This window comes from Passer domesticus, chromosome 7 (genome assembly GCF_036417665.1).
Source record: "Passer domesticus isolate bPasDom1 chromosome 7, bPasDom1.hap1, whole genome shotgun sequence".
Taxonomy (NCBI): Eukaryota; Metazoa; Chordata; class Aves; order Passeriformes; family Passeridae; genus Passer; species Passer domesticus.
Genome location: NC_087480.1, coordinates 3,364,904 through 3,392,120, shown reverse-complemented (window position 1 = coordinate 3,392,120; position 27,217 = coordinate 3,364,904). Strand labels below are relative to the sequence as shown.

The window sequence follows — 27,217 nt, the reverse complement described above, 5'->3', positions numbered from 1 at the left end:
GCAAGTTTATGCTTTGAAAAGTGAAAATCTTATTCAATCTGGTGTTCTGCTTTAATAAATAACAAAGAGAATAAGTCTTAGCTATTTCTCACATAATTTTTTTTGTATTTATATTCAACACACAACAGTGTTTTTTTTTTCCATAGTCCTTTGTTTGATTTACCACTGGAATTATTCTTCCTTCTAAATAAAATCTCATATTAATTTTATTCATAGATAGCCCATATAAAAGTTGTCTTGATGTTATTTAAAGCCCATTAATGGAGCAATATATATTAACATAACTCATGTTACATTTGTTTCCTGTTGGGATTTTAAATCTAGGTAGCAACTGATTAAATAATGAAAAACCATTTGCAAAGAATTATTTTTGGCATACTGACTTATTTCTCTACCAAGATTCTTTTTATCTTAGACCTCCATGCTGGCTCCAGGATAGGTTACTGTCCATCTGAAATAAACCATTAATAAAGAGAGCATGCACATCACAGTTTAAAATATATACATTTCAGCCTATCTTATCCTTTTGCTTTGCAATATTGACCCAAAAAGTTACCTCATGTAATTGATCTATAAATATCTCAGGATGAAACAGTCAATTCAACTGGAATCTATTCAAGATTTTCTTTTTATGAAATTAAAATATCCTTCATTCATGTACAACCTCCTTAAACTATCTTTCCTATAGTCTTAATTCAAGTAACTTAAAAAAAAAAATAGAAATCAAGCCTTGTGCAAATTCACATTTTGGCAGCATAAACTGATGGTGAAACTGCCTTCATTAATTCTATTATAGAACAATATTGATCCTGAGACAGGGGGAAGGACTCTATGCAAAACATCAAAGGGACACAATGCTGAAGCAAACCACAAAAATACAAAGAATTCACCCTTCAGGGTTATTTTTTTGGCTAAATAGAACTTGTTATTGAGATAATTTAGAATCAAATAAAGTGTAGGAATTGTCAGAGCCATGGAAGAAGACAAAGTTGGGAACCATGGAAAAAGAATTATCCTGCGATGAGCTCTGGTCAGAATGAGCAAGTCCTGGAGTGGGATTGGGACTGCACAGACAGAGACACTGGGGACCTGGACCTGACATTGATGGCTCAGCTCCTTTTCAACTCCAAATGAATTCTCAAACACTTGCTGGGATTAAGCTCCCATCCAACGGCAAGCATGTCATTGCAATTAATTTAATTTTAATATCTGTTTCAGACAAAAAAACCCCAAAAAACAACAACCCAAACACTTTTGAAAAATCAAACCCAGCCCTTTCAAGCAGCACTGCAGAACATCAGCTGGTTGTTAATTTATTGTATCAGATGTATGCAAACCTTCACAAAACCAAAAATGTGTCTTCCACCACTGCAGCCATTTCATTCTCTGTTCTTAACTATAAAAGCAGATCATCCTCATGACAGCAGCAGAGATTTTTACAAGTCTGTCCATATTTTGAATGCTTCTTATTTAATTACAGTCTACAACACATAGCAAATAAGCATCATACACAAAATCTGTTCCACAGAACAATGAACCATATGCTTGAAAATTTGTTTTCAGATGAAAAATGGTAAAAAAAAATGTAATTAGGATATAAAAAAGTTTATTAGTTTACTTTGGCAAGTTGCATAACTTTTAGATCAGCAGGATAATCACCTGTAGCTATGTCCAACCTCAAGAATACTTCCAGGATCCCAGACCTTACCTGAAAGGCTGATGAAACAAATAATTTTGGAGCAGAATGCCCTTAACTTATTAAACAAGTGTCATCTCCATTACTTTTTAATTTAAATCTCCCAAAATTTCAGCTCCTTAAGACCAGAGCTTTGCAGACGACTGCTGTCTCCACATCTTCTCACCCCAAAACATCACTTTGAACATCATGTTCAAAATAAAAGCAGGCCCCACAGCCCTTGCAAATGCCATATGGGAAAACAAAGCCCATTCCATGCACCTGATAAACTCTCTGTGTGCTGGCACTGCCCCTCCTGTGTCTGACCATATTCTCCTTCTTCCAGACTGCTACTTCTGCCTTCTATTTTCTCTTTTCCTCCTTTCAACTTTACAATTTTTACAGGACTTCAACTCAGTTGTTCACACTAATAAAATCCCACCTTAATATTATTTTGCAAAATTGAAATTACATTTATATGTGACAGGGAAAAGAGTGATAAAAGAGTTGAAGAGAATTTGATAAAACTGTCGTTGATACATTTGATTTTACAATAAAAGCCTCCAGCATTCTGAAATTTGCTTGTGTATAGTCTCTATGAAAAGACTCAAACCAAAATAGCATGGATACTTCCACAGAACATTTATAAAAGAAAGCAAGCCTAAAGACAAAAACCTTTGCTAGAAGCGAGAAAGCTGATGTGGATTACCTTTGACTTCTCTTTCACTTCATTGGCAGTACATGATAGCATACGGTTTTGACAGGAAAATAAAAGGAATTAACAAAATGGTAACTGAAGACATGTTCCAACTTTAGATTCCAATTATAGCCCACATTGCTTAAAGCCAGGAAATGTGCAAACATCTAACACGGATGAAGGAGAGAGATCTAATGAAAAAGACAACATGACACCAGAACATTGAAGCAGAAGCAGCTAATTAAACCCACACAACTGCATAGCAGATGAATTATTAAGGAAGGCAGAAGTTAGTGATAAACTTGTAATGCTTTTATGCTGAAAGAAGATGTAAAATTAAATAACCTGTAAGCACAAGTTATATGTAGGGTTGGGGGGGGATGGAGTAGTTATTGTATTTTTTTCTTTTTGTTCTGTAACCTACTATGCAATCCAGCCTACACATCAAAGACATTGGCCCAGGTTTGCCTGTGGGCTAAGGGATTTTGATAAAAAGCTGTGTAATGCACACTGGGAAATGCTTCATTCTTTGGAAGATAAACGTCTGACCACCGTTGTTATTAACAGCAACAAAGCATGAGCATTTCAAAAGTATTTCAAAGGCAATGCTCATTTTGCTTACCATGAGAGCTCATTCTGTAATTAAAATAATCTGCAACACTTCCTACTTGACAGTAAGGGATCTACTACTGATCTACAACAAAAGCAGTCTGCACAGCAGAATGAACTCTGGGGATTTAGGGATCTGGCATGGATCATTACTGCTGCTGATTTTTGCCACGTGCAGTGTAACCCCAATGAAGTCATATGGAAATAAATTCATTTAACCTTGGAAGTGTTCATGACCAGGCTGGACGAGGCTTGGAGCACTCTGCTCTAGTGGAAGGTGTTCTTTTCCATGGCAAGGAATTTGGATAAGATGATCTTTAAGGTCTCTTCCAACCCAAACCATTCCATGACAACTCCACAGGCAGCACTTGCTAGAAAGGGGTGAGGATAGGACTCAGGTTTGAATGGGAGGATCCAGGATCTGGAACACACACTTGTGTGGGACAGCAGGAACAGCTCTTACCTCTGGACAATGTTTCTGTAATCCAGGAAGGGAAATCTGTTGGGGAAGACTGAGTTAGCTCATCACCACCTCCCCCAGAACCAGGAGTTCTATTTTTCCATGAGCAGTTCTCTGCCATGTGCATCTTCTTGTTCCTTCTCTCTTTTTGAAAATATGTACAGACCTGAAAATCTACATTCAGGAGCTGTTTTTAAAACCTTCCTGCTTATTTTTTGAAAAATGTGCTGTAAAGTGTTTGAAGAGCAATAAATACTTGATTTTAAAACTTCCTATAAAGAAAGCTTTGTATATGAAAAAAAATGAACTTTTTCCTCAATATCAAGGAGTTTTTCACAATGATACTGAATAAGTTGTTCCTCCCAGTCTGAACACTTGCTGCAGGAACAGATGCTTCAGTTGTTTCCCTGCCTCTGACCTAAATTACTTAGTTCTTTGCTTCTGATCATGATTATTAAAGAATTGTTAAGTACTTTTAATTTAAGACCCTGAAAATATCAAAATAGTCCTTAAAGCATTCCCCATATCCTTGAAAAAGTCATGCGTGAAAGATCTTTTATCATAAGTTTCTTCCTACGCTAACTTTGCAGTGTGTTTGGTTTCCCCAGTATCCCTGAACATCTGCATGCTCTAAACATAAAAAAGAAATCAATTTCCAAAACTGATAGAGCAGGAATAAAACCGCCAAATATCAGCAAAGTGCATTTTTACAGCAGAGAATAATTTGGGTTTGCATTACCGGCGCTTTTCAGCTAAAATTTGCAAGTTGCACATTTAAAAGTACAAAGTACTAATTTAAGAGAATGTATCTGGAGCTACCAAAGTTTCCTAAAGTTTCTCAAAGTTTCAGTCTCTGCTGGAGTTGTCTCTGCAGTTGTGGGGTCCCCAGTAGAGGAGAGACAGGGACATACTGGGACCAGGAAGGGATTAAGGGGATGGAGCATCTCCCATACAAGAAGTTAAGACAACTGGTGCTGATGCCTTTTTGGGGCTACCTAAAAACAGAGGGCAGACAAAATTAAGGAAATAAAAAGCAGTTATATTTATTGAAGGGCCTTCAGGTACACTTGGGGCAGAGGAAGCCCCCCAGGTGCTGCACCCAAAAAATGGATCATGGGTTTGCACACTTTGATAATTTTGGCCCATTTGCATATTGGGGGTTAATCTTCCAATTACAGCTTCAGGTAATGAAGACATTTACCCCAAGTTTGCTCTCCCCAACTCACTTTTGTTCACATCTCTGGGCCTTGAGGCAGTGTGGTGTCCTTGGTTCCCAGGCCAGGAGAGGAATTGTTGTGTCTGCCCAGAACGGGAAAGCAGCAGCTCACACTGTGCATGGAGTTTAGAGTTACACACTAAAGAACTGCAGGATCACAAATACATCAAAATATAAAAGCTCAAATCCCAATGTATGAGAACTGCCCACCCCCAAGGAGTCAGGGTTTGGGGTGGGTCATGGGAATGTGCAAATACACCTGGTGAGAGCAGCTCAGACCAAACTCTTCCCAGTGGTGCCCAGAAACAGGACAAGAGGAAGTAGGTGCAAATTCAAGCAGCAAATTGCATGGAAGGAAAAGGGGTTTATATTTTGATTTGGTGTGTTTTGTTTTCTGTGAGCCTTGAAAACTGTGGAGTTGCCATCCTTTAAGATCTACACAACCTAAGTGGACACAACCCTAAACAACCTGCTCTGGGTGAGATAACCTTGATGTTGGATTAGACCTCCAGGGATCCTCTGTACTTCATTTCTTGATGTTCTGGTTAATCATTTGTTAGCCTCTGACATTGTGGCTCTCTTTTCACAAAAAAAAGACTACATTATGAGCAATTTTTATTAATAATTATAATAATTTTTCAGGCCAAATTTTTTTCTCCTCCTTTACAGTGTAGTGAAAGATATTGCAATCAAAGACAACTACAGAATTGTCATTTATTTTATAATCAGTAATATTTATAATTAATTTTTAATTCTGTTATTAGACATGATCCAGACACAAAAACCAAATCAAACCTAAAACCCCCACATAACAACTGAACAGTATCAAATTAACTTTTATTATTAGGCAGATCTCATTAGTTTCCCTGAATTAAAAAATAAGCAAAACATTTTATATTCCTCTACATCCATCTAATATTATTGCCAACTGGAGCTGTTGCAATTATTGTTTTCATAAGTTATACTTAATTATCTTTTTATGTTTTTGAACAAAGACTGACGAAAAACTTTCAGTACCTGAAACATAAACAATTTAGTGTTACAGTGATCACATTTCACCGAAGGTTGAGCAACAGCCTTGAGATAAATGGAAAGGTATAAACCAAGTTAATATTTGAGAATACTCACAGGCACTGCCATCCTCTAGTGGGAAAACTGGGAGAGGAAAATGCTGTCCTGTGCTGGGTTCCAGTGTAAAAGAGATGGTCCAAAGTGAGGAATCCCCTCTAGCATCATGGGAAGGGTTCATGAGAGAGCTGGAGAGTTGGGATGGATGGAAATCATGGATCAGCCTCAGGGGCCTGTGCACCAGCAGCTCTTCACTTGCCTGCAGGAGCCATGGCCAGCCCAAAATTACCGCCAAAATTTTATTAATATAAACTGACTGAGCATACATTTAACTGAATTAATCTCAGTACTTAGCCCTGCTTGAGAAGGAGGATGAAGTGAGGGACCTCTACAAGTCATCCCAACCTCATTTTTCCTCCAGTTGCAGCTACACAATGCTCTGTGTTGAGGTAATTCTCAAATATTGATGCCTGTGCTCTATTTGAGATTTTATGCCTCACTTCCTTTTTGGGGGGCATTTTCACTAAAATTAATGCACACCTTACATTCTTTTTGAGATACATTCTTCCACACCACATCTCACCAGGGCCATTATGCTCTAACAGAGCACTTTATTTCCAAACTTTTTTTAAAGAAATCAAGCCTACTTCTTTAAGATTTCTCCTCCTCTATTCATTTATTCTTGAGGAAATGAGCAAGAATCATAATTTCAGGTCTTTTTATTTTACTTTTCAAGGTGTAATGCATCATTTAAAAAGGAAATATAGCTCTAAAAGTTGCTGTTAAGGACCATGAAGCAGAAAAATAATATGTAGTTCCTTTGCAAGGTTTTTATCTTAACAGCATTACTAACTGTGACATTTATCCTGCTTAACCTCACCAAATGTACCCTAGGGAAATGTCAACAGAGTCTTATGGTTTTAATACAAATGAATTATCAAAGAGTTTGAATAATGTAATCATCTTAATGTATTCCGTTTTTATAATGAACATCTGTTATGGGCAGAGAGAGGCAAAATGACTGGTTAATGCAACAATTAAATAAACAATTACACTCAAAAATTATAAAAACCCGATTTTACAAATTTAACTGTTTAGAGCAACAAGCTGATGAAACTGCCACCAAAATACCCCTTCTATCCCTCATTTCTTTTGGATGCATTTTTTTCTCTGATGGCATTGATATATATTTTTCAGATGCTTGTTCTGGGTATAATCCTGTTTACAAAGACAGCTTGTTCCCCAGATAGAAATCTTCTCCCTCGAGTGATGCATATTTGTGTTCTTAAAGTTACTGCCAAATCTCTTACTTTCCATGCCTCTGCCAATAATCCTTTTGCAGTGTATTTTCTGTCAACTCCATTTATTAAGAGGGTTGTTTTCAAACATCCTGCTTGCATACATTACTGGGATTCTGCTCCCATGGGAATACATTCTCTAATTATCGAGATGGTCTAACAAATGCCTCTGATATTTACTGCTATTATATTTTATTCTGGCATTGCACTTTCCGACCTAAATAAAATATCTGGGAAATTGGCATGAATGAGACATAATTTTGCAGTCTATACTCTTTGGAGCTACCCTTTATGAGTAATTCCAAGAAATCATGAATATTTTGTTAAGGAAATCATGCTGTCATTTACTATTCAGAAAATAAACATCCTGTTTTATTCGAGTTCCTGAATGACATTTCTCCCAATCTCCATGCTCTGAACCTTGTTCAGGCACTGTAATCAGTTTGTTCTTTTGCTCCTGAAATGCTGTAATTTGAATATACTTTAGGAACACTTGTCAGCTTGCCTTTGCACATCCATACAGACAGAACAGTTTAGGTCCTGAGTATGCAAATCTGGTATATTGAAATTATGCTCTCAGAATCCCTTGCCAGGTTGGTTCAAGGCTGGATTCATCTGCTTTTGCGTGATGGCTGTTTGCTGTTCTCAGCTTGTTATACAGGGATAATTCAAACTGCATTTACAATAATATTTCAGTGAAAGTGAAGGTTATCACATGATTAAAGGTCCTAGTTACTCATAGATTAACCCCAGAATCACCAGGACAGAGAAAATTCCTGACTTTGGCCATGACCACAACTTAACTGGACTCTCATGTATGATTGTTTTTTTAACTGAAATTTATTTCTCACTGAAATCCACATCATCAATGTCAACAACTCTGTCTAGAAGGGTTACATAGGTCCAAAATGGTATTTACAGCTTCTTGTGTATTGACTAGGAAAAAAACCAAAATGGCTCTACCTGGATGAAGGGAAGCTGATCTGTACTGCTGAGGCCTTCAAGGAATTCCTGTCAGGATCCACAGTTTATAACCAGCACTAGAGTAATTTTCCCTCTCTTTATTTAGAAAGAATGATTATGGTAATATACCTGAGAGATTCTAAGTATGATAATGGTGTTTTCTTTCTATATAGAATCTTCTAGTCATAACACATTAGATGCAGTAGTCAGGTTCAAAGCTGATTTAAATGTACATTTCTGCCACCACTTTGTACCACCCTAAAAATCTTCCTGTTGGAAGAATGACACAAGACAATGAAGATCTCAGAAATCACAATTAGGCAGAGTATGATAATTATTTCTGAAATTGAGTGGAGTAGGGGGAGTGAGGAGTGCTGGCTCTGCTGGCTGCTCACCCTTTCCTCGCCAGGGAATCGCTGTGTGTCACACATGACAGCTCTGAAACCTGGGCACACAGGCAGCTTTTCTCACAGGCAAAATCAGTCACTGCAGTCAGGAGCTCGTGGAGAAGCTGCTGCTGTCAGAATCACACGAACATATGCATAATTTTCATTCTTGTATTCACAGTCTTCATTACTAGGGAAGCACAGAGAGCAGCAAAGCAGATGCCTGTGGCTCCGAACAGAGCTCACTCCCTTCACTGTCTGCTGGCTTTCATTCCCTAGTTGAGAATGCCCTCACCTGATTAGGGTTTTCCTTTCACTGTCTGGTTACCACAATCAACCCTGAATTTTACTGTGCTCCATGCTCCTTTACTCATCCCCCTATTCAATCCCAATTCTTTTGAAACCACTGAATCATCTAAATTCTTTCATCCTGACCAACATCCCCAGGAGGAATAAAACAATGTGCTTTTCTTAGGCTCTTCTAGAGTTTTCTGTGCATAGTGTTTTTTCCCCCTATAGTCAGATTGTGCTGAATTCTCTTAGGAGTGTTGATATTTTGGTCATCCACAGATTCATACCTGTTTTCTGGATGCAGGGGACAAGAATCTTGGTATCAGGCATGGTGTGAGCACAACTGCTCTTTCCCTTGGTGTAGGAGAGACCTGGAATAACTGGAGAGATCTCACCCAGGGCAAGGGGTGAAACTGAGGCCAAGCTGGGATGCAGGAGAAGCAATGTTGTGTATGAAAACAGACCAGGATTTAGATAAACCTTCCTGGAGCACTTGGAAGCCCTGGCTGATTGCTGTCTCTTCACATTCAGGCAGAAATTAGAAGGATTACACTTCCTGACACTAAATGTCTGTATTCTGCCCCAGTTATATTTTAAATGTCTTTTACAAACTAAGCCTGGGTCTTTTAAAATTAATTATCTTTAATTACCAGGTTCACTCCTCCGTCCTCAGAAAATTGTCACTTCATTTTCTTTGTTCTAATATTTGCTTACCTTCCCAGTTAAACGTGACTTTTCAGAATGAAATTCTCCATTGTACAGCAGGGTATTTCTAGCTAATTTCCTCAATACCCAAAGGATGCTCATAATCTGGACTTTCAGAAATGAGTATTAATTTCTTTTCTGTATATTCCCTCCTTTGATCCTAGTTATTTTACAAGGTCAACTCTAAGCACAACTTCATAAATTTTGAGACACCGCCTCCAATTTCATTTTCTGTGCCCTTCAGCATTAACAGCCACAGGTAAATGATACCCCAGCTTTTTTACCAGTGCATTCTTTCCCTCTTCCCAAAGATTTCACTGCAGGTTCATTTTGCATGCCAAAAACCAAGATTCTTTTTGATAAAATACTGCCTCTCCAAATTTCACCTTTACACGGATTCTTGAGTTACTAATTTTCATTAATATTCCATTTATATGATCCAGCACATCAGATTCCAGCAATGCATCAAAAGTCACAATTGGTGTCACCTCCTTTGCTTCTGCAGTCTCTTATTTCTGTTTGCTTCCTCTCTTCCCATACAGCCATTTTAATGCATTTACATGTTTCTTCTAATCTGATTTCTGTCTCAAATCATGCAGTTCTGAATAAACTGAAATTGCCTGGCACATCTTAGCTCAAGTGCCACTCAAACCCTGCTCCCCTTCATCAGCCCCTCTCACCCAAAACAGGTCTTGAAGGCATTATTGTTCATGCAGACCATGAAATAAAGTTTTGTTCAGAGGGAATTTATTGCTGAAAGTGCTAACTCCTTGTCCAGGTGAGTTTGTTGCTTTGCTCTTCAGAATTCTTTAAAGGCAGACTAAGGTTTTGACAAAGACAAGTGTATCAGTTAAAGATAAATTAAATTATTTCAGTGCTTGAAAATTAAAATAATCCAATTTTTCTAGGTTATGTTAAAAATAGTAACCTGGAGGTAATATTTAGTGTAATGGATCATAAGATATACACTGGATAATGACAGAAAATCCAAGAAGTCTATTGGTGATAATGGGTTTGTAACTTTAATTGACATGCAGATCTTGTTTAAACATTGGCCTCTTGAACTGTAAGTCTCTCTATTTAATTGAGTTTAGGCTAAAATAGAAAAGATATCTTAATTTTTAACTGTGGTCACTAAAAACAACTAAAGTGATAAAATCTGGAAACTTAGGATATTTTGAACCAATGGGTTTTTATTTCAGTAAAACTGACCCTACAGCCTTAAAACTGACCTAGTCTTTTTGAGGACCTGATTATATGATTTTGTTTCATATTTTGAAATTTTTAACTATATCTTGTTCTCTTTTCTTCCTTGGAAGTACATTGAATTTACTTTCCAAAATCATGCAAAAGGTTGATATAATTTCTCACAAATATGTAAAGCAATTTCCTTTAGTGCTGCCAAGCCTAAAAAAGGAGAGAATATTTGAGTACAGACTTTTTACCTTTCTTCCAAAGCATAGCTAATGATGAAGATTTGGCAGGAGAAACAACTTAATCTTTGCAAAACGTTTAACTTACAAACCTATATTTTTACTGACAGAGTCATCCAGAGTTCATCCCTTAATTAATTTTTCCTATTAAAATATACACCATTCTCTAAATCATTCTGTTGAATACAAAGACACTCAAATTCCTGGATTCTGGTTTTCCTTCAGCATTTCTGATATCTGTGTGAAAAGCACAGAAATTTCTCTTACAGCTGAAATGACTGTCCCCAACCTGTTTTATTCCATACCCTTCTTGGACACACCTCTCCACCCTATCACCCATTCCAGCAGGTTTTTCTCTGCTTGGTCTAGCAAGTTATTCAGGGTTTTTATCTTTTTCTCCACACGTTTGTTTTAGGTTTGGTGGGGTTTTTTTGTTGTTTGTTTTTTAATAATTATACAACAAATTTTGTTCACAGATTGGAAATTCTACCCATTCCCTCTGAAGCCATTGTTCAACAGTTTGTCCTGATGTCCCACACAACAGGAAATTACAACTGGGAAGGTGAAAGCAGAGATTAACCTCTGGGTTCTGGCTCTTCTTTCACAATGGAAATCTTTGAGAAAGAACTGATTTGATTTTTGTAATTGCACTTCAGAGACATGGAACAGACTGGTGTGAAATTTGGTCATTCAACTCTTCCATGGCTCGCTTTAAGTGGGAAAATTTAGTATCAATTAGGGGATAGAGAACTCCACATCTCCAATAACACTGGAAAATATTGCAATAAATTACTGCATTTTTGTTCACACTGTGCCATTCACTCACCAAAAAGCAATTAAAAAAAAAATCCTCAAAATCTCAACACCTTCTGGATTCAGCAACATTGACTGTGAGCAGCACATCAGAAGGATGAAATAAAACCCTCCACACAACACCAAGAGGCTTAGCTCGCTAAGAAAAGAATTAGTCATAGCTTTTATCAAGAAATTGATTTATGATACACAAACACAAAAAGCTTCCACTCATTTCAGAGCCTACTTTTTGAGGACAAATTGAATGCTGGAAACAGCAACCTCCAAACAAACTCTCTTCTGACCGCCATTAAAATTGAGCAAAATTAAATGTTAATAATTTTAAAAAAGGCAAAATTACATTAAATAGTAAATTAGAGGCTAGATAATTAATGTATTCCGTTCTCAATACCAGATGTTCTTTTCTTCTGAAAGTCTAAAATTTATAAGTAAAGAGAAAAAAAGTCCTCAATTGCTGATAAACAGATAATTAGAAGCAAGCTAAGCTTGAAATTAGATTATACATTTTTACAAGAGGCTGTATACCTAAAGAGTTATAAAATAATTGCAGGGAAAGAAAGGTAGGCTTTAATTTGTTGAAGCACAGGATGAGGCAAACTTTCAGAGACTGAGATCGAAATGAGAGCCTTTTGTAGTACAAAACCACGATGAGACAGCCTTTCATAGCATTTCAAGCTTTTCCATAATATATTGTCATTGCAGCCAAAGAACCTGTCATCTATGATAATTTTCACACAGTTTTGAATAAAAACTTCAAATGGATCAAAAGAAAACTTTCAAGTTGCTTTGTGGTTTGTAAATATATTTAGAAATTGCTTTGTATCACAAACAATGGCACTCGAAGCACTTCAAAAAGAAAGCTGTTAGTTATGTTACCTAACAAAAATAACATTATATACTGAAAATAGTTTACAACACTTACAGTGGGTAGAAACATTTATGTAAACAGCAAAATAGTGGAATGACTCACTAAAGTGTATTGTACAACAACAGCCACATTGATTAAAGTTACTGCTGAATTTCCTGTTTTATTGCTTTTAGTTCTCTTACTATCCTGGAGAAAATGATTGAATTCTCTCGGCCCCAAGAATGTGTGACTTTGTTAAATATTTGAAAATATGCAAGTATTAGACTGCACAAACCTAGTAATTTCCTCTGATAAATAACCTAGGGGAAAAAAGCTGATACTCATTATCCTCAGCACACTGCAGTAAACTCTATCTAAGTAAAATATATCACTATATCTCATTTGCTGACACGAAAATACACATCCAAAATAAGTTAGAGGCCTCTAAAATAAGTCATATGTCATAAAATATCACAGACAAAGCCCAGGCTGACCTCAAGGGAGGTAGCACCATATAAAAAGAATACATATTGCCGAAAATAACCTGGTTAAGGAAGTTATTTATGTATCTACCCGCTCACTACAGAACAGTGAATTTCCCATGATTGCTGCCTTTTCCCCACTGCCCAGTGCCTGCTTTTGCTCAGCACTTCTTGGCCAGGCTGTTCCATGGCTCTGCCATAACCAACAGAAGGGTGGCCCCCAAAAATTGCCACTAACTGGTAAAGCAATTTGGAGTTAGATAGAAAAGCATTGCCTTTTTCTATACTGAAATTTGGAAGACGAAAAGCAGAAGTGGTTTTTTTCAGCGTAATATTTCCATTTTCTCAGGACAAACGTGAGTACGTTGTGTTGACAGAAATGCTCAACGTAACACATTTAGGGTACGGCAAAGAGCACAAAATACTTTTCTTTATTAAAAATTTTATAGAAGCTGATTTTTTTTTCCATTATGACCAGATCCAAATCCTTATTTCATTTCATGACAAATGTTGGAGGAATTTACACTCTGAGATTCCCCTAAATGCTGGATGTTGAAAGATACCGTGCCAGCCCTGTAATCTTTATCACGGCTGTACAGGGAGGTTTTATTCATTTTAAATCATACAGATCCCAAAACAATAATCCAAAAGGCAGACTTAACTGAGTTCCCTTGGAAGCACACCACTCAGATTATTTTCTCTAAATCTCTAAGGCCATTAGTAGAAACCTGATAAATGAGAAATAGTGCTGGGTAAAAAGAATGTTACTGCAAGGCTATAATTTCATTTTATAGAATTTTTCTAATATTTTAAGCTTTTAATAGTGCTAAGATTAACTGAGTCATACTTCATTACATTACTTGGCTTCAAATATTTTGCCTCTTGATTTCATCAATGGGAAGTATTCTTCCCTTTTGTGAACAAAAATTTTGCTTTGTTTTTAAAAGATTTCTAATATTGAAAACAAACAAAACCCCCTTGATGTGTATAACCTTAAAAATAAAATTGCTTGCCTAAATATGGATTTGCAAAATACTTATACATTCATTTTATACCAGAACACCAGCAATTAAGAGTTGGACAGCATTTAATTAGCTTGTCAAGTCTAACTACAAGTTCTTACATATTTTTCTTCCCCTTCAAAAGAATTGTATCAAAATTTTATAGTCTGCCTCTTCACAAGCTGAACCTTCCTCCTGAAAACAAATGATTTTATTCCTTCTGGAAATGTGAATCGTGTACTAAATCCCATGCCATATAAATAATACCTCCTGGACACAGACAGATCAAACATAAAAAGTCTAAGCCTTAATCCTCATCCCCAGACAATGCAAGCAACTTTAGAAAGCAAATATATCATGTGTCTGAAAAAGGCTGATTCTGCTCCAAAGCCAGCAGCACACAAACCCCACCGAGCCCCTTTGTGCTTCCATGCCAGTTTATCCTTCATTTCACAGAGGATCCTGATCCTGCTGCTGTCCAGCAATGGGCTACAAATTCCTTGTGAACATCATTTCCTTGAAGCTGCTGAACTAAACTGAGCAAATGCTGGGTTTACATTTTTCTTCCTTTGTTGCTTGAGGATGCCCACAAATGCATGAGTACAGAATCTCAGTCCCACCTCCATGTTCAACATTAATCCTGTCCTCAAGTGCCACATCCACGTGTTCTGGGACACGTCCAGGGCTGGTGACTCCTTCAGTGCCCTGGCAGCTGTGCCAGTGTTGACAACTTTTCCATGAAGGAATTTTCCATGATATCTAATCTCCAACTCCCCTGGCCCAGCCTGTTCCATCTCCTCCTGTCCCTGTTCCCTGGGAGCACAGCCCGACCCCCTGGCTGTCCCCTCCTGTCAGGAGCTGTGCAGAGCCACAAGGTCCCCCCTGAGCCCCTTCCCAGCTCCCTCAGCCCCTCCTGGGGCTCCATTCCCTTCCCTGGCCTCGCTCCAGCCCCTCAATGTCCCTCTGGTCATGAGGGTCCCCGAGCTGCCCCCAGCACTGGAGGTGCCCCAGCAGTGCCAGCACAGGGGACAGCACTGCCCTGATCCCCTGGACACCATTCCTGACCCAAGCCAGGTGCCCCTGGCCTCTTGCCCAGCCAATGCCCACCATTCACACACTTCCCACACAATCCTTCACCTTCTTTAAATCAAAACGTCCTGCAGATGCTTTCAGCAGCAAAGAGCTGAACATTCAGGTAATTTTAGCAGCTTAAACAGTTTATTAAAACTTTATCAAAAAAGCAGAAACAATTCCTGCCTAACACCATACTGCAGAGGAAGGATATTACTGTTCTGAGGTGCATCAATCATGTGCAGCATCTTTAGGAATGCTCAATGCACTTGTTTTGCTGGATAATAATTTTTGGCATGCCAGTGCTCAATGCCATATTGTTCTTCAGCAAGACAATGAATAATCCTTACCTAAAGAGCAATTACAGATCCATAATTTCAACTCTTTCATTTCCCTTAATGAGGGAAAGCACCAAGGGCAGAAAATATAGGCAGCCCCCAGCTGCCGTTAACAATGAATGAGATTTGCAGAAGCAACTTATTTGAAACTTAAATCTCTGTATGTATCTGCTACATAATTAGTTCACGTGTCTTTATAGATGCCAATATTCTCCTATTTCTCCATAGGTGAAATGCCTTTGCCTCTTTAGGGATCATAAACAAAGTTCACAGACACCCATCAAGCATTTCTTGTTTCTGCTCTCCCCAGAAGAAAAGCTGATCCTGCCAAAGACTGCAGGACCCATTTCATGCTGTGTCCAGCTCAGACCCTGGGCTTAACTCCTGATTTTCTGCCAGAGGAAATGCTCTGAATCTACATCAGAAAAACAGAGGATATACCTCAGATTCTCAGTTCAGCCAAGGAACTTTGCTTGGCAGCCAAGGTTCCTTTGTAATCCACACAATCACTTTTTACCTTCCCAGTGAGTTTAATTTTGCTTAGAAAGAATTTTTATATGCTAATTTTATACATAATAGTTTTCAGAATACAACATGACATATGGGAACAGCAGCTTAACAAATTTCATAAATGTAAATGCTTATCTCAAACAATGCCACAGATCTTTGAATCTTGTGACTTTGTTTTCTCCCTTGTTAACTGGCAATGTGTGTGAAAGCATGAAACCTGCAAAGTGTAAATTTTCCCCCTTTCTTTATTAAGTATTACTAATAGTATGTGACCCCATATGGCAATAGAACATGAGGTAATACGTTCTTTAACGTGATTTCTTGGACGCACTAAAGGAAATCTAGTTATTGGCAGAAAAATGTAATTTTTTCCCACATCTTTTAAAAGACTTTGTAATTTTCTGAGAAAATCTGAAGCCATACCTTTATGCTTTAACTTTTCTTATTGTAGAAAACAAAAGGATGGGAAGAGAAATTTTCAAAAGGTTTTCCTTGCACTAATTTCTTAGTGCAGACTGTGGGTGGTAATTTAGAGTGTCATGAGTAAAAATGAGATTTTATCTCAGGGACTTTAATAAAACTATCTGTACAGGCATGTCTGTGCTTCCAAATATTTTTTTAAAGGTAGAAATTAATACTTCACATGTCATCATCTTTAAGTCTCTTACATTTTCTGGAGGTGATTAAGGACACACTTTCTCCACCAGAAAGAACTTCTGGCTGTTCCTCACCTCTTCTCCTCCATTTCAGATATTTATGAAAAGACTGGATATTAAAGAGCCACATTCTGTCACTTCACAGGTATTTAAAGCACAAAGTTTTCAGGTCACCTCAAAATGATGTCCCTGCCCATGGCAGAACAGATCAGCCCCATGTTAGACCAAGCCCAGCTGTGACCCAAGAGGCTCCAGTGCAAATATTGGTGATTTTCAGGGGGAAATTGAGACAAATTATCAACAATTTATTTTAGTGAGTATGTAAAATACAACTAGAAATTAAAGGGCAAAAGGCTGAAGGAAAAAAAAAAAAAATCCTGCCTTTACTTTTATAAAATTTATTAGAGAAGAAATTTTTTATCACTGTGAAAAGTCCCTTGGATTTCTTCATAGCCTATTTTTTAGCAGTGTTTTCCTGGTATCTAATTTCTCTATCTGTAATGTCATAAATCTGTCAGTCATGCTGGAAAGAAAAATGAACAAACACAGCAAACCCCCTGATAATATCAGAACATAATTGCTAACTCAGAAAATAGATCTGATTTTGGGGAAAGCTCTGAATACAAACCTGCTCTGAAAGCTCCACCATTGGTCCACTGCTACAACCAGCAATGCAAACTGCAAACATGAAATAAATCCACCAGCACAGCTTTTCATTGGCTACCCCTATTACCTTGCAGTGGGTTAAGTTACAGCTATTCCCATTTCATAAAAACCAAATTCAAAATTTATATTACAATATGTCAATTTTACAAAAAAAAAAAAAAAAAAAAAAAGCAGCTGCCTCCTTCAGATGTTATTTGTTTCCACACCCTTTTGTACAGGAAAATGAAAAATGCACTGACTTCTTACAAGCATAGTTTGAAAAGGTATGAAAATCAATTTCTGTTTCTAAAAAATCAAGGCAAATGATGTGCAGAGCTGCTCTTCTCACTTTGATGCTTCCCAGGTCTCCTTCTCCATAAAAAAAGCATCACTGGAGAGGCTCCCCACTGCTGCCCAAACCTGTCTGAACAACCCTCTCATTAAAGGCTTTGAGGTTTACATGGCCTGGACCTGCTTCTGTTAAAGGAGGAACGCAGTTCCTTTGGAAAATTGATCAGAGCTTCTGCTCTTCAGATCCCAAGCCCTCACACGGAGCTAATTTTGGAACTTCCACATCTCTCCTGAACAAAAATTCTGCAGCAGCATTGCACTGGTAGGTCTGGAGTACAGTCCAGCAAAAGATAGATAATGTCCCTTTTGTAATTGCAATATTCTCATAAAGCACAGGAGTCACATTTTGCTTTGTTGTTTTTTTTGGTACTTCTTTTTTGTCTTTCTGATAATGCTTTTTAACTGAAGCAGCATTACATTTCAAGGTAACTAGTCAAAAGAATATTATTTTTGTTTCCTGAATAATGCTCACTACTACTGCTATCCTCGAATTAGAAATAAATTTTAAAACCCTTTGTATTTACATCAAGATATAAATATTAATTCCACTACTCAGTGGAATTTTTATTAATGTTTTGTATGAAACCTCTCTCATATAATCAATTAATTCTACTAAGGAATATAAAACTATAAAACTACAAAAATCCTCCAAGTTAGAAGCTTTTTTCATTAATGTTATTTACCCAAAGAATGACAGCAAAGCACGTGGGGATGGTGAAAGCTGCTAATTAAGGTGTGCATAAGCAGTGGCTGGCATCCCACACTATATATTATATATATGCTTTATTCACATGGCAGAAAAACTCAATGTCCCATAGCTTATTTATCAGCACTGTGTCGTATTATCCACAGATAAATTCCTACCTCAGTAAGATAAAGGAGAATGAAATTTCAATTTCTATAATTTCCTTTCTTTAGGCCATGGGATATTTCATCAGCTACTGAATACCTTATTTTAAGCTGGTTTTTATCACAACTTTAAATAGAATGTGTGACAATCCTTCTATCCTTCAAATTTTTTCAGCTAAATCCTGAGCCTCCAAACACATTTCAGGTATGACAGATATAAAGAGAAAAAGTTTTGTCTAAAGCAAAATTATGATTATTTATGTAGTCAGAATTCCCAAGAGTGTTGCAGCAATTAATTAGCAGGGAACACGCTGAGAAGGGTAATAGATATGGGACATCCATCCTTTCACTTCTAAGATACCTGCCCACTTTTATTTATTATTAAAGATAAGGAAAAGATGTTTTGTTTTTTGTTTTTTTTTTTTTTTTCCAGTTAAAAAGTGTTAACTTCATGTCTGGTCTCAGGCCATTAACACAGAAATTATTTTAAATTGCTTTCTGAAAGAAAAAATCAAAATAAACTGCTCAAACCCCCTATTTCAGACACACAGTCAGCATTTATTCTGCCAAAGATCCAGGACAATATAAATCCTGGAGACTCTGGAATTTCTTAGGTGAGATTAATGCCAGGAAAAACCTCTTGGCTTGTGCTTACCCAAATTAAAGCACTGAAACAAGATGTCCTGATCATATTCTCTGATTGTGATGTTGACACCAACTTCCATCAGAAAGAAACCAAGCAGAAAAAAAAAACTTGGAGCAGAATTCTCCAAGTTCTTCTGACATCCTGCAAACTTCCTGAAGATCATTTCACACAGCGCAAGGGAACAAAGGGAAATGGAGCTTGGCAGCAGCTCCCCCAGCCGTGTGTCAGATAAAGGGTTTTTAGCAAGGGTGAAGCTCTGGATCCCTGCAGGGAACAGGAATCCCCCGGGGCAGGAAGGCTCCATCCACACAGATCAGTCTGGCAAGGGGCTGTGTGACACGGGGCTGAAGTAATTTTGGAATCAAAGACTGATTGAAACAGATTTTCTGTCAGATTTCTGTCTCAGAAGTGCCTCATGACAGAGCCCCTCACTTTTCACAGATTAAAATGTGATGGGAGCCCAGAGACTCGGATCACCGAGCAGCTGCCATCCCTACTCTGAGTGCTGCCATTCCTACTCTGAGAGCGTTATCCCTATTCCAAGTGTTCTATCCCTAATCTGAGTGTTGCATCCTACTCCAGGTGCTGTCATCCCTACTACAAGTGCTGCCTGCCATCTCTACTCTGAGTGCTACCATCCCTGCTCCAGGTGTTGTCATCCCTACTCTGAGTGTTGTCATCCCTACTCCAGGTGTTCTGTTCTTACTCCAAGTGTTCTATCCCTACTCCAGGTGCTGCCATCCCTACTCTGAGTGCAGGATGCACACAATCAGTGGAGTAACATCCTCCCTGCAGCACAAACTCTGCTCAGTAAACAGGCACCATTCGTATCCAGGGAAATCAGAGTTCCAAAATACTGTTCTTTTCAATAAATCTTACAGGAAATAGAACACAGAGTAATTGCTCTGGGACTGCAGTTACAAAGCATGGTGATTCTGTAGCATATTCAGATTTGTCTTTGTATTTTAATGCCCCTTTGCCTGCCCTTTTTTGAATTTTCTGGTTTCCTGTCCAGCTATCCTGCTATAATGGCTCTTGCCTTTCTCTCCTCAGACTATGCACTATTATTTACTGATTGATCTTTAGTTTTCAAAATGTAAACCTCAATAAATGTGAAATTAAGGCAAAGTGAAACCAGAGGTGAAGAAGTAATGAAATATGTGTTCTTTTATTTCTCTGAACATCTCCCAGTTCAGCCACTACGTCCTCTGTTTTAATGTCACTGCTGTGGAGATCTCTTTAAAAACCACAAGCACAGACCCAGAGAAGAAATATGCAGTGTAGAAGTCAGAAACATGATGCCCTCAGGCAGAATATTAAATATTTCTTTTCCTTTTTTTTAAAGAAGTGTCATTTATTCATAGGCAGAGCCACTTAAATAGATATTTCTTAACAGAAGCTTTTATTTCCCTTCTGTGAGAAAGAAAACCATGCATTCTGCTTGCAAAGCTGTCATATAATGTTTCAGCCAAGCCAAAGGAAATTTGGGTATCTAAAGAACTCTTTCAGGCAGGGAATACAAGGCACTGAGAGTGAGAGTTGCTAAGTGGCTCCTGTTGGGGTGACAAGCTTCTCATGACAAACTGCCCCAGAGGACAGCTCAGAGATTCAGAGAGGGTTATGAGAATCTCTGTGACAAAATGCTGAGGGGAGGGGAGAAGGACCAGAGAAACAAACATTCCTTCTGCTTCCCAACAGGCAAAGCTCCTGAGCTGGGCAAAGCCCCCAGCAGGGTGATTCCACCACTGCTGGTCAGACCAGCAGGGCAGGGCACGGCCTCTGCTCACAAATAAAGTCTTACACTTAGTCCTGGCCTAGGCAAACCTAGCACTGGGAGCCAAGCAGTGGAGCCAGTCCTGGTGGTGGCTCTGGGGAGGATTCAGGCACTGACATTTATTCTTCTACACAGAACTCATTTGTTCTTGAGGTTGGAAAAGACCTCCAGGACCAAGCTGTGACTGAGCCCACCTTGTCCCCAGCCCAGGGCACTGAGTGCCACATCCACTCCTTCCTTGGACACCTGCAGGGATGGGCACTCCAAACCTCCCTGGGCAGCCCCTTCTAATGCCTGGCCACCCTTTCCATGGAGGAATTCCTGCTGCTTTCCAGCCTGAGCCCAGCCTGAGGCCGTTCCCTCTCCTGTCCCTGTTCCCTGGGAGCCCAGCCCGAACCCCCGGCTGTCCCCTCCTGTCAGGAGCTGTGCAGAGCCACAAGATCCCCCCTGAGCCTCCTTTTCTCCAGGCTGAGCCCCTTCCCAGCTCCTTTCCCGCTCCCTCAGCCCCTCCTCATCAGACTTGCCCCATGTCTCCTGGAAGTCAGCTGATCCTCCTATAGTAATTTATTTGGAATTGTGCAGCTGAGGGCCCCAGCACTGGGACAGGGTGTGAAAGACCATTTTTACTGCTGAACATGAAATAACAGGCAGTAGGAGAAGCCAGAACAAATAGAGGGGTCTGGCCTCTGAAACATTCAGGATGGAGACCTCAGACACAAAGAAATGAAACCATTAGGAAGGGAGAAACAGGAAAGAGAAGCATTCAGAAAAATGGAAAAGATATATGCGTAGAGCTGTTGTGACTTCTGGATTCATCATCTTACATTGCAAAATATTCAGAAACATTTTAAAGAAATGAATTAATAAATTAAGATGGCAGTGTCTTCTTCAACAGAAGTCAATGGTAGGTGAGTATTTAAATTTGGCAAATAAAATCTGAGTGCCTAATTACCAACTCAAGTCAAAATGTGTGTGCTTGCAATGAAAGTCAGCCAGGGATCAGTTTGCATCCCTTGAAGAACTGCCTCGAATCAGTAGTCTGAGATGTGAATAAACCATTATTCTGTCAACTTTCAGACCTTCAACACATCTGAGAGAGAGACAGTGCAGAGATTGGAAAGCTTCCCAGAAGGTTTCTGAAATTTATATCAATGCTGTTAAATGTAGTAAAATTTGAATTAAAAAGAAACTGGGATTTTACAGATTCAACAGCACTGGCTGCTCCAAATGAGCACATTTAAGTGTGGAAGAATTGGTTCACTTTCCTAAAAGGTGATTGAGAGGTCCATGCCTAGTGAGGAAAGAGATCCTTATAAATAGAAACCAAATAAATCTGTGTACCCGTTTTCCATTGAAATACTGAAATTGTGTGAGGAAATTTAGCTTCCTGTGAATTTATTTCAAAAGATCCCTGAGTCTTGCTACCAAAGATAACAGAGGGAAAATTTTAATGTTTCCAAGACTTTCAATTGGATTTTCTATTGGACCATAGAATTTGTAAGACTTTCTATGGATATTAAAGTTATTCCCTTAATTATACTCTGATTTCTTTTTAATATTATGAATTTTATAACTACGCCTAGTTTAGGTTGTGATACTATAGCCAAAGGAACTATAAATTCAAATTTTAAAAGGATTAATTATGAAAGTTACACATAGTTCATATGTATATCTACATCTGTAAAGTAAAAGGGGCACATTGCTGTTAGTGTGGAAACTCCTGGTTTTCTGGGAATTTTCTAGCCCCTGTCAGCCACCAAGCCAGGAATGAATATGAGACACATCTGTTGTGTTTTGAAAATGCAAGGACTGAAGGGTGTCTAATTCCCATTATTTTTACTCAATCCTTTTGTCAGACAGGTTTCCTCAAGGAAAAAGGAATTCTTTATATCAGAGTTAATCAATTTCTGCTCACAACTGTGGCTTCTTTTAAAGTCTTGTATCTGTCATCTTTATGTTAGGGCTAGGATCAAGAAAACTGAAACATCAGTGAGTATTCCTGTATGAGGACCTCCTGAGACCTCCAGGTAATAAAGACAAGTTTTGCAGTTTTAGTTTTCTGTGAAATTCAGACTACTAGGAAATTCAGACTACTAGAAAACTTCAAGGACAGCAGAATGCTGGTTTAAGGGTTTATTGTGTCCCCAGGAGATGAAGATGTTTCTGAAATATTTCAGAAACATGAATTGAACGCTTAAAAAAAATAAATAAAATAAAAAAAAACCCCTCTGCAGTGAGAGAATCAGTATTTACTAAAATCCTAAGAATTATCCACAACTGTACCAGAGCTTTCTTTGATTTATGATGAATGCATGGAGTTTGGAATTTGCTTAGATTGTGATGAATTGTGATGCTCAGGCCTGTTAAAGTAACCTCTGAGCCGAGGCTGGGCAGGGTTTCTGAGCTGCATTTATCCCTGGCAGATTTAATCCAGGTCTTATTAACATCTCAGTGTTCCTTCGAGTTCTTGGAAAAGAGCCAGCAAGGTAAGCTTTCCCAAGGGACAAAACCCACTGGGGAGTTTCTGGACTCTGAATCTGCCAAGATCAAAGGTTCTTGTATTCAGTTTTCATTCCAAGGCAGCTCCAGTGCTCAGGCTCACCACTGAACACTGTGTCACTGTGCAAGCATGACTAAAATAATGACATTTAAACTCAAAGTATATTAAATAGGGAGAGAGTCTAAGATTATTACCCAAAGCACATCAGAGCTGAAGTAAAACTTTTCTGTTCTACTACCCATAAAATCTATCTGCTACACAAGATCTGATTTTTCTTCTTTCTGAATTTATCTGCGTTCCTTGGGTGGTTTGGGTTGTGCCCATCTCACCCAGAACATCCACTGAAAGTGCTTTGCTCACTCAATAGCAGTGTGGGGTTTAGATACAGATTGCAAGAGACAAACCTACAGTTCAATCCATTAAAGAGAGAAAGGTCCACTTGATAAGACAGAGAACCTGAAGTCCAAAAGAAAGCATTTCCATCCACTGTTGCACTTGAGCAGATGTTATCCACTTTACAGAGCAACAATTCCTCCCAAAGGATTATTCCAGTGCTGCAGCTGCACCCAGGCTCAGGTCAGGAGCAGTGTCCCATCACTTTAGAGGATATACAGGCACAGAATCAGTTAATATTTATGCCATAATCTGGAAAAAATTACCATTTAACTTATAGATAATCAATTTGAGCCCAGCATATTCTGACACAATAATTTTATCCCACCTATTAACAATAAGCTTTGCAATTCTATTAAACCTTTGTAGATAGCTGATCGTTTTTGTCAAGATTCTATATTGGTTTGTTTTACAATTAATATTTAATTAGTTCATTTTGTTAAGGACAAACCATTCCTGCCTTCAGGTGTGCTGGGATGGATTTTTGTGCTCTTGGCACATTCCCCTCCCTCCTGGGACAGAGCAGAGCTGCCCTGCAGTGTGTGTTCCAGAGGAGAACACATTTCCTCCTTATCTCTGCATCACCCCTCAGTGAAAGCAGCCATGGGAGAGATCTGTCACAAGTTAGAGACCTTAATTTCTGAATGAGTTTGAATTTCCACGTGTAAAAGGACATCAGTAATTTTCTCACATTTTCCTAATCTCCCCTGATGGATTCAGGCCATGCTTTTCATTTACTCCAGATGTGATAACCAAACTGTCAGCTACGTTTCAGCTTTTCCTTTAATCTTCCCTGGAGCCAATAATAAAAGATTAGTAATTGACAGTGGTTGCCAGGCTAAGGGTAATGCTTATTTTAAACATGGGAAGCAAGAGCTGTATTCTTTGAAGGGATAATTTGTGGGAGGCCAGAAAATTGGATTACTTTGTTATCTGTTGTGTAAATGACAAAGATAGTCAGTGTCCTTAAAATGTCAAGGCAAGTTTAATTAAAAATTTACTACCTAATTTGAAGGTGGGAGAAGAGAAGGAAAGAGAGGAAACATGGTGATGTTTACAGGTGGTTTAGAAACTTCACCGGGAAACATATAATAACAAAAGTTATATATAAAAAAAGAATTATATTGACATTTTGATACTTAAATTTTGAAAAGCACAGACTCTTTTAAAAAGGAAAAAGTATCTATTCAGAAGACGAACGTGTTCAACACACCATCAAAATATTACTAATATTTTTAAAATACAGGGTTGGGAATGAGAGAAATGTCAAGAAACATTCAGAAAATGAGCTTCCTTAGAAAGAAATTCTCCAGCCACATCCTGAAAGTTGTCTGCAAGAGGTGCATTTCACTTTACCTGTGCAGTCACTCAAGTCCTCAGCATTACCACACCAGGTAAGAGCCTTTTTCCTGCCTTACATGCAGGGCACAGTTTTGCTTTCCCTTCCAAAGTGAGGGAAATCGCATGGAAAACATGAATACTTAGGGACAGATTCAGGCAGCACAGCTGAGCTCAACCCCACTACTGCACGTAGAACTTCCATGAACAAATCAAATTGAGTATAGGAAATATGAATTTAAACACTGGTGCAAAACTGTGTTGGTGGGGAAACACAATTTTACTGAGAAAAGGTGTGGATGAAATGTTGTCACAAACAGAGAAGACAAAAATCAGATTTTTGCTGAACTAAGGCGCACAGTTTGAGTAAAGACAGCACATTTTTGGAATTGAAAGTACATTATAATTTTCTTCAATTAAATGCAGTTTCTTTTTAAGATTTACATTGTTAAATCAGTAACAGCACCACGTCCAATCAGCAATAAGACTGGATTTCAAGAATCCAGGCTAAAACCTGAATTAAATAATGATTCACTTCATTATTTCTGATAGAATTTAAAGGTCACCAATATATTGGTCATAATCCAATACTGGGATAATTTTTCCTAGGGCAGGTAAGTGAAACAGTAAAATGCTTTTTATGGTTACAAATTAGAAGATAATTTGAATTTTTAAACCTTTAAGAGTGGAAAATGTGGGACAGCAGGGTGATGGACAAGATGTGTTTGTTTAAAATAGAGAACAGAACACAGGAATGTCTTCATAGTGACTCAGTCTATAAATCAATTATTCTATTTGTAATCTAGATTATACATCACAGAAATGAAGAGCCAGAATCCTTGTAACCAAATATACTAATCCTTAACATGAATGGAAAATATAGACAAAAAAATCTCAGCTGCAGGAAGTATAATTTAATTCAGCCGTGACAAGGAGAAAAGCAGTCTATGTGCTAAATACCAGAGTGATTTTGATTGTCCAACAAATGGCTCACTGAAAAAGGCAGAAAATGATAAAATTAAGTCTTGCTGGACTGAATTAATTCACATCCTTTTCCTTTCTCAAATACTTACAGACAACATTATTTTCCTTCTCTAAAAGTAAAGAAATGCAAGAGAGAAAATAGTGCACAGAGCAGCTCTTGACAGGTTATTTTTTTCAGAGTAAATTCTACTTGAGAAATTTTACTGTTCAGACACTAACCTGAAGAAATGCCAAAGGAAGAAAAAAGTCTTTGGCAGTATAGTCCATAATTACATAAGCACACTTGCAGAGTTTTGTGAGCCTTACTTTCCTAAATTCCCTTTTATACACGACACATGATATACATTGGAGCAAACCCAATCAATACAGGAATCTTTGCCAGAACCATCTTGCACCTTTTCATTATTAAAAGATTGGCGACAGAGAGCAGGTTTTGCAGTGGGGTATGAAACACTCAGTCCAAGAGTCCTTAGAAGCAAATCACAGGAGCATTGTGCAAAAAAAAGAAAATATTCCTATTTAAACAAGCTCTTCATGATGGGGACATCTCTGGAATTGCCCTTTGGTGTCATTCCACAGCTGGGTAAAACCTATTAAAAGGAATTTAGGAACCTCTTTTCCCAAGAGAAAATATCTGCTTTCATACCACTCTCATACATGATTTTGCCAATTCCATCACAATATAATAAAGTGGGAGGCAGTTTTTGCTCTCAAATGCTGTTTATCAGTTGTGCGGCTGAGTTCGAGTGAACTGAAAATTCCAAATCAACCTGGGGTGGATTTTACACATATCCTACGCAATATAACAAATATCTTGACAATCTTTACATGTTCTAGATAATCTATTTTATATTCATCTAGACAGAGGAATCAGATTAAATTTTACTAAATATGTTTCTATGTGTACTAATGTGTCTGTGCATTTATGTAAGGGAAAATGAGGACTAGAGAGTTTTGTGTTTTTCAGTTTCCAAAATCACAAAGTCTGCATCTCTATTACACCTGTTCTTACAGATGAACAATTGATTCCCATGACATGAAGAGTGGTAAATCACAGCTTTTCCTCCATTAAAAACTGGGTTTGTAACAAAGCCTATCTTTATGTAAAAACTATGCAATAGCAGTTACATATTTCTTCAGTAGAACTGGATGGTGCCCAACACTCATAGCCCTGTCCGATATTGCATCCATTCTAAAATAACAGATTATTAGAGGGGA

The 27,217-nt window shown here is 38.1% G+C and overlaps 1 long non-coding RNA gene across 7 annotated transcripts in view; it reads right to left on the bottom strand.

The window, feature by feature from the left end:
• The window catches only part of LOC135304242 (uncharacterized), a 115,954-nt gene that overhangs the window by 5,634 nt on the left and 83,103 nt on the right, over window positions 1–27,217 (bottom strand). For 4 of the 7 annotated variants that reach the window (XR_010365665.1, XR_010365668.1, XR_010365669.1 and 1 more), the window contains exons 2-5: window positions 5,786–5,913; window positions 4,668–4,770; window positions 3,445–3,480; window positions 3,201–3,352 (exon numbers count right to left, since the gene is read on the bottom strand). This is a non-coding gene — a long non-coding RNA (uncharacterized LOC135304242). Of the gene's footprint in view, window positions 1–3,200; window positions 3,353–3,444; window positions 3,481–4,667; window positions 4,771–5,145; window positions 5,237–5,302; window positions 5,675–5,785; window positions 5,914–27,217 lie in introns of those variants that run through there. The other 3 variants (XR_010365667.1, XR_010365671.1, XR_010365670.1) reach the window with 3 other exon arrangements.